The following is a 6515-nucleotide window of genomic DNA, read 5'->3' as shown; positions in this document are numbered from 1 at the left end:
TTTTTTAAACCGACGAGACGCGGTACCCACAGCGGTAACCGCGATCTTGCGGTTACCTTGTCGTTAAATTATTTATACAATCGGCTGCTGGATACTTTTATCTCACTTCACATGCGATTTCTTTGAGTGCTTTTGTGCCTCTGCAAGGCCTTGTTGTTGTCTTGTGAGATGGTGAAATAAAATAAATTGGATATTACTATATCCAATTTCTTAACTAAACCTTATGAAAACCTCCACATTTTGTTTCATGTTTTGCGTGAGAAGTATTGCTTCTTTTCTACCCCTTTCCTCTGGTTTAAACTCTAATATGCGACGAACACATTTTTTTTTTAAATTTGGACAGATTCTTATTTATTTCACCGTCTATGTTCGGATTAACAGATGACTTGATGAAGTCGTCATTTTTCAAGCGCTCAGCTTCTCAGAATCTTCGATTGAACATAATTATTTGTGCTAAGGTACTTCTGCACAACTTGGTGTTTTGCAGAGTTTTTTATAGTGTTTTTTACTTAAATATTTCATTTTCAATGTGTTTAGAGAGCACCACCACACCCTCCACAAATGGCAACAACTTTACGGTGTTGTATTTTGTGGTTTCCAGTGAATCAATGTCTAAAGACGAGACCCTCTCGTCCCATTCATCCATTTAGAGTTCAATAAAATTATTAATCCTTTCTTGCGCAACAGAATCCCAGATTTCATTTGTGTGGTATCGCAGGATCTTAGCACATTTTAAAAAAACTGCCCTATTTTTAAGGCATAAGATGGGCTTCTGAAATTTTGATTATCAGAACTGTAACCTACAACGTCTCTGCTGCTTCAATTACACTTGTCCATTTCAATGGATTGATACAGGGGACCAAATATAAACAAATGAGTTGTATGGTTGGAACAGAAATTCTAAAAAGCTTTATATGAAAAGTTAATGTTCGACACTTCAGGTCATGGTTAATGATTAAGGACTTTGTCTGTAATCGAATTATTGCAGAAAAAATAAAAATTCTTAATTTGAAAAATGTAATTTGTTCCTCTAGAGCTAGTGTTTTAATATTCGGTTTTGCGGAAAGAATATGATCCACATATGAAAATACTCGTTCTGGGAACTTGTTGTGTTTATCAACACTTACAGTTTCGTTCGAATTGATAGTAGCATGGGTTCCACCAGGAAGATGGTCACCATACTGATTTTTGATGAGCTTCGACAAAGCTGTGATGGTTACTGAAAGAATCATAGTTACTTACCCATCTAAAGTTGAAGGTGTCACAAGACAGTCATTCACTTTATCTTTTTAAACTGGCACATCTTCAAACAATGGGAGCTCTCCTTTGATAGAGTTGTCAAGTCTATATACAGTGACATTCAAATAATTCAAAAGTCTCAGATTTCTCACATTCATCATAGAAATGGATATGCTTTTGTCCTCAATAACATTCCACGGTGGTGTAGCAGACAATACCAAACTTCAATATTGTTGTCAGACATTCGGTCTGACAGATTGACAAATTCTGTCAGACCGGATGAGTGTTTGTCAGACCAAACAAAAAGGGAGAAAACACAAAATGAAATGACGGTTACACATAGTATTTATTTATATCATATAACAAGTATATTACCATGTATTACTAAATATTCTACCACAGCATAAGCCAAATTTCATATAAAAAAAGAAGAACTTCTAGCCCTGGGTTATGTGACAACAAACTATGGGCGTATTTATGAGAACTTCACATAAAAAAGTACACAAGAAAAATAAGAGACATTGTATAAATCTTTAGAAAAAATATGTGTTAGAATCGAAATAATTCGTGACGAAGAAACTCAACAAATCAATGAACTATTCTATCTATAACTATAATTAACTATATATAATAACCCACTGCCGGAAGTTTAGATGCGTGGTTTCAAAATACTCGTGCTTCGCACTCATTATTAAATACATACACATCGAAACTTCCGGCCGTGGGTTATTCGACAACAAACTATAACGTACACGAATTATTTCTTAATTATCAGAATTCAAATACTTGATAATCATTTTCTCATTGTCTCCTTCCTCCTGATAATCTGTACAATAATCACTGTTGTCATGTTGACAAAATAGCTCATTGATTTGTTGAGTTTCGTCGTCTGAGTCAACATCATCAGGTTCGGCCGTTTCCTGCTCATCTGAGGTACCTTAAATTAAAAGATGATAAATCACTTGAAAATTTTTTTTGCCAATATGCTCAATAGCATCAGTACCAGGTAATACTCGAAATTAAGTAAGAGCTACAAACTGAATTTGTGTGATGCATATTAAAAACTAAATGAAGTACCAATTTCAGAAAATAGCCGGGCAGTAACATGTTAAAACCTTGTAATTTGTCAATATCTTTCAAAGGCCATTTGTTGAAGCAGAGGACTTTGCTGGCTTGAACAACAGATACAGCAGAATCGTCAAGTTGGAAGCGTTTGTGAACTGCTGAGACAATGCCATCAATCTGCTGATCTCTGTATGCCAGTTTAGGTTTCTGCCCCCTCAGTTTTACACATTTAAACTCCCCTGACTCAATGACCCCTTCAAGTGTTTCCATGTTCCTGCCATTCACACATCAATTTTAAGAATAACACAAACTGTATATTTCCTAATAAAAATCATTTCTTTAAACGATGACATATAAAAAGAAGTATACATTTTGAATTTATAATCTTGAATTTATAATCATGCATAGCTTTGACATTTTTTTTTGGGGGGGGGGGGGGAGAGGTGAGACATGGAGATATTTACCTTGTTTTCAGACCTTCAACCATTTCAGCTGTTGTTTCTATCCAGTCAAGACTTCAGCTAGTGTGATGTCTTTCTTTTTCAACTTTTTTGACAGCTGCATAAGTGGCTCAATCAGTTCCTGCAACGTTAAGTTTAATAATGAATTTTACTGATCAATCAAGATGAGTTTTTACTATATCATTTCTAGTACCAGGGTATTTGTTATTAAAATAGTAGGTTTCAATCAAAACGTTGCAATGTGTTAAGTATTGAAAGCCATAACCCATGGTTAAATTCAATTAAAGGGGCCATAACAATTTTTTTACCTTCAGATACAGAGCATAGCTGACAACATTGATGTCTGTGAGAATTTTCACAAGGTCTTCAGCTTTTGCATTACTGTGGCTGAGTGTAGACAGATGGGCCTCAAAAGCTGCAAATGTCCTCTCCAAACATTTAAGCCCATTGTTCAGATGTGGCAGCCAGCGTGTCCCTGTTACCTTTGGAGGCAAAACACCTTTAACACTCAGGGCTGTGAATGTTCTTAACAAGCCAGTTTTGTTTTTGTGCTTTTTTTTTATAAAAGTAGTGCAGGCCAATACGTAAGGTTATAATTCTATCATATGTTTTGTTTGTCTTAACTACATCACGAAAGGACAGTTCGAGGCGGTGACACAGGCAGTGAATATTAATTAAATCTTCTCCCAGTTCTTTTCGGAGTAGGGTTGCCAACCCAAAGCGTACACCTATCATGTTGGACGCCCAATCGGATCCCAGACCAACAAGTTTTTTTCTGCAAGAAAGACTGTAGTGTATTTATCAAATTATGGAGTACGGATATTTCTACTAACTGTATGATTTATATATAATTTATAGGTCCGCTTAATATATCAGCATGTAGCACAACAGGCTTCCTGCAACATTTTGGAAATAAGATAGGATTGAACTTGGTTCAGGTTTCACCAATGCTCCTCTCATTATAGCAGGAAATGAAATTTGTGAATAAAATAAGAATTTACAATTAACATAATAAAGAAAAGACACCTTTTGGGATCTCCAACTTGTCAAATGTTTCGTTTACAAAGTTGAAGAGGTCTGTGGAGCAGGTGCTGACTGGTGACCCTATTGTCAAGAAACGCTCCTCAATCTGCCCATCAGTTGGGAGTCTGACATACAGCGACTCTTGCTCCGAGCCACTTATGTCTGTCGAGCCGTCCATAATTAATGAGAAGGCTGTTTCATTTTTTAGCATCTGCGCTGTCTTTGTCCTCTCTGCGCCTGCAATGAAACAAAAAACGAACAGCAGCCTTTTCATTTAGGTATGTCGTACCCAAGTCAACATCTTTGGTCTGATCAAGGCGACATAGCCATTGGTAGTCATGAATTGGGCGACCTTGCTTTGCTACGGCATGTGCATTTTTGAACAAATACCTTAGCCGTTTGCGCTCAGCATCATTCAGTGAAAGCAGAGCACGCCCAGATTTTGAAGCAACAACTTCAGATGGGGTTGCTTTGTTTTGCTTTCAAAGCATCGTGAGCTCTAAGATGGGCCACAGATTTTTCATGGTCAGTAACTGTACTCGCCTTGAAATTTGAACTGCCAGTTACAAAAGTGTTGGCATTTGTTTACATTGTTCAAACCTGGCCTCAACCCCCCATTTGTGCCATAAAATGCAATACATGACGTGCACTTCATTTGCCCATGGGAATTGTCAGAGTCTGGCTCAATATAAACAAGCCAGGGCCTTCCAGTTTTCCATGCATCCTGGAATGTGCGAACTGGTTGTTTTTCCTCATACTTTTTCCATTTGGGATTGGTGTGCTTGGTGTAATCGGCCTCAGATTTACGTTAAGCCCCTTGACCTTGGCCATCGGCTTTGGTAAGAAACCTCAGCATATCGGGCAAATCTGATTCTAACATTGCTAAATATCTATAATGACAATACAATTAGTAGTGAAATAATCTTTTGGAAAGAATAAAACAATATTTTGCAAACGAAATCACCGGATTATCCTTCCACGTTATTTTGGCTTCGCAATGCTGTTGACATCGAAGACCATTGACCTCTAACGTATGCGAGCACCTTGCTGCATGTTCCCGAATCTCACATTTTGCGAATAAATATGCGCTTATAAGCGTGGAACTACTACTCAATAGATATCCGTTTGGAAATTTCCAGAAACTGTCACGGAATATACCGAGTTTTAACAGTTCGTAATTCCGATAATTCGAAACACACTCGGCAAATTCCGTCTCTTCGTTCAGAATATTTTACGTAAATGGCCTCGCGTGATCCGAGTGATTTCGGAAAATAACGCGTAAAACCTAACATGTGCGAGCTATTCTTATTGGAGGACACGAATAGATCGGAAACATAAAACCGACACTGGTATTTACGTATTTAGTTCTACATGTTTTGATAACAAATATTGGAATCCCACGGAGCATAAGACGATGATTCATAGGATGTTTATGATATTTTTTGGAGTCGGACATTTTGGTCCGACGGAATTGCAAAATCGATCGAACCTTGTCATAATCTGTCAGATTTGTCCGTCGGTCCGACGAAGTTTGGTATTGTCTGGTGTAGTTATAAACTTAGAAATTCAACTCAGTGCCTTGCAACCATCTAAGAAAAAGAGTTTGTAAGTCTTTAAGAACACTTTATTTTGCAAGCCATTTACTGCACTAGTTTTTTTCAAGATATTCCTGCATTGTATCTTTAAGGAAAATATATGTTCAGCATTAGCTAAAAAAATGTTGAATCTATTACCTCGTAAAGGATGCAATGGACGACCTAATTTGCAGTTTTCTTTTAAATACTCGGATATAAATGTTAAAAATACTGAATGGCAACTTTTCTGTTCCCTCCTCCTGCAAAAGTTTTACATGCAGTATATATCAGACGCACTGTACCAGTCTGGCCTGCCTTTAAGAAAGATGGGTTGTGAATTGGAATATTACCTTCAAAATGACCCTTTTCAACTTAAAATAATGACTTATGTGATACATCTGCCATATGAACTAATGTGTGCTGGCCACATAAAAAAAGTGTTCATTTGGGTAATGGCTTGCTTTGACTCTTCATTAATTGCATTAAAATTTCTCATACCATCAGGCAAAATCGACGTTCTGTACTGTTCCAACGTCATTAAATTTTGTTTCTGTTGAAGCCCGATCACTCATTGTGTTTTTATGTTACATAGCAGTTTTTGGTAGTTTCATTTTCAGAACAACCAGCTATTTTAATATCAGACAAAGAAGAAGGTCCGTAAAAGGTCGATTTTTCGCCTTTAAAAAAAAATAAATATGAAATATACCATTAAACAGACCATTCAATGTACTCTCTGAAAATACCGCATGTATGAACGTCGTTTTATCTACATTATTACGTGAAATGACGTAATGTTGATACAAGTATAACGCTTTTAAGCGTTTTAACTGCTGAAATAACGTTGACGTTGCTTAGGATTTTCTGCGTGTAATATCGACGTTACAGTAGCGTATGAGTTGTTATACTAATAAAACTTGTTCAGTGATATCAAATAAAAATATAAAACGAAGTGTATACGTAGTCTATTAATTTTAATTGTTTCTTCATTTATTGATTAAAAATTAATCGCCGACACTGTCTCAGTTGAACTGTCAACAACAAAACATATCTCTTCACCTCTTAATTATCTAAACCATAAAGTGACCTATACTTAAATACAATTATGTATACATGCAGAGAAGATATATAGGTGAAAGTTGCTGTAATGCATGAA

The 6515-nt window shown here is 36.4% G+C and overlaps 1 long non-coding RNA gene across 2 annotated transcripts; it reads right to left on the bottom strand.

Moving 5' to 3' along the window:
• Positions 1-1566: 1566 nt before the first annotated feature.
• LOC127877810 (uncharacterized) lies at positions 1567-5140 on the bottom strand. 2 transcript variants are annotated; one of them, XR_008048621.1, is made up of 5 exons: positions 3792-5140; positions 3074-3540; positions 2769-2886; positions 2355-2578; positions 1567-2176 (listed from the first exon to the last, which is right to left on the bottom strand). It is a non-coding gene; the product is annotated as an uncharacterized LOC127877810 (long non-coding RNA). The 2 variants fall into 2 exon arrangements; XR_008048620.1 differs by lacking the exon at positions 2355-2578 and having other exon boundaries at positions 3792-4987.
• Positions 5141-6515: the final 1375 nt, after the last annotated feature.

Source organism: Dreissena polymorpha, chromosome 4, assembly GCF_020536995.1.
Source record: "Dreissena polymorpha isolate Duluth1 chromosome 4, UMN_Dpol_1.0, whole genome shotgun sequence".
Classification (NCBI taxonomy): domain Eukaryota; kingdom Metazoa; phylum Mollusca; class Bivalvia; order Myida; family Dreissenidae; genus Dreissena; species Dreissena polymorpha.
This window is presented reverse-complemented; position numbering and strand designations above follow the sequence as displayed.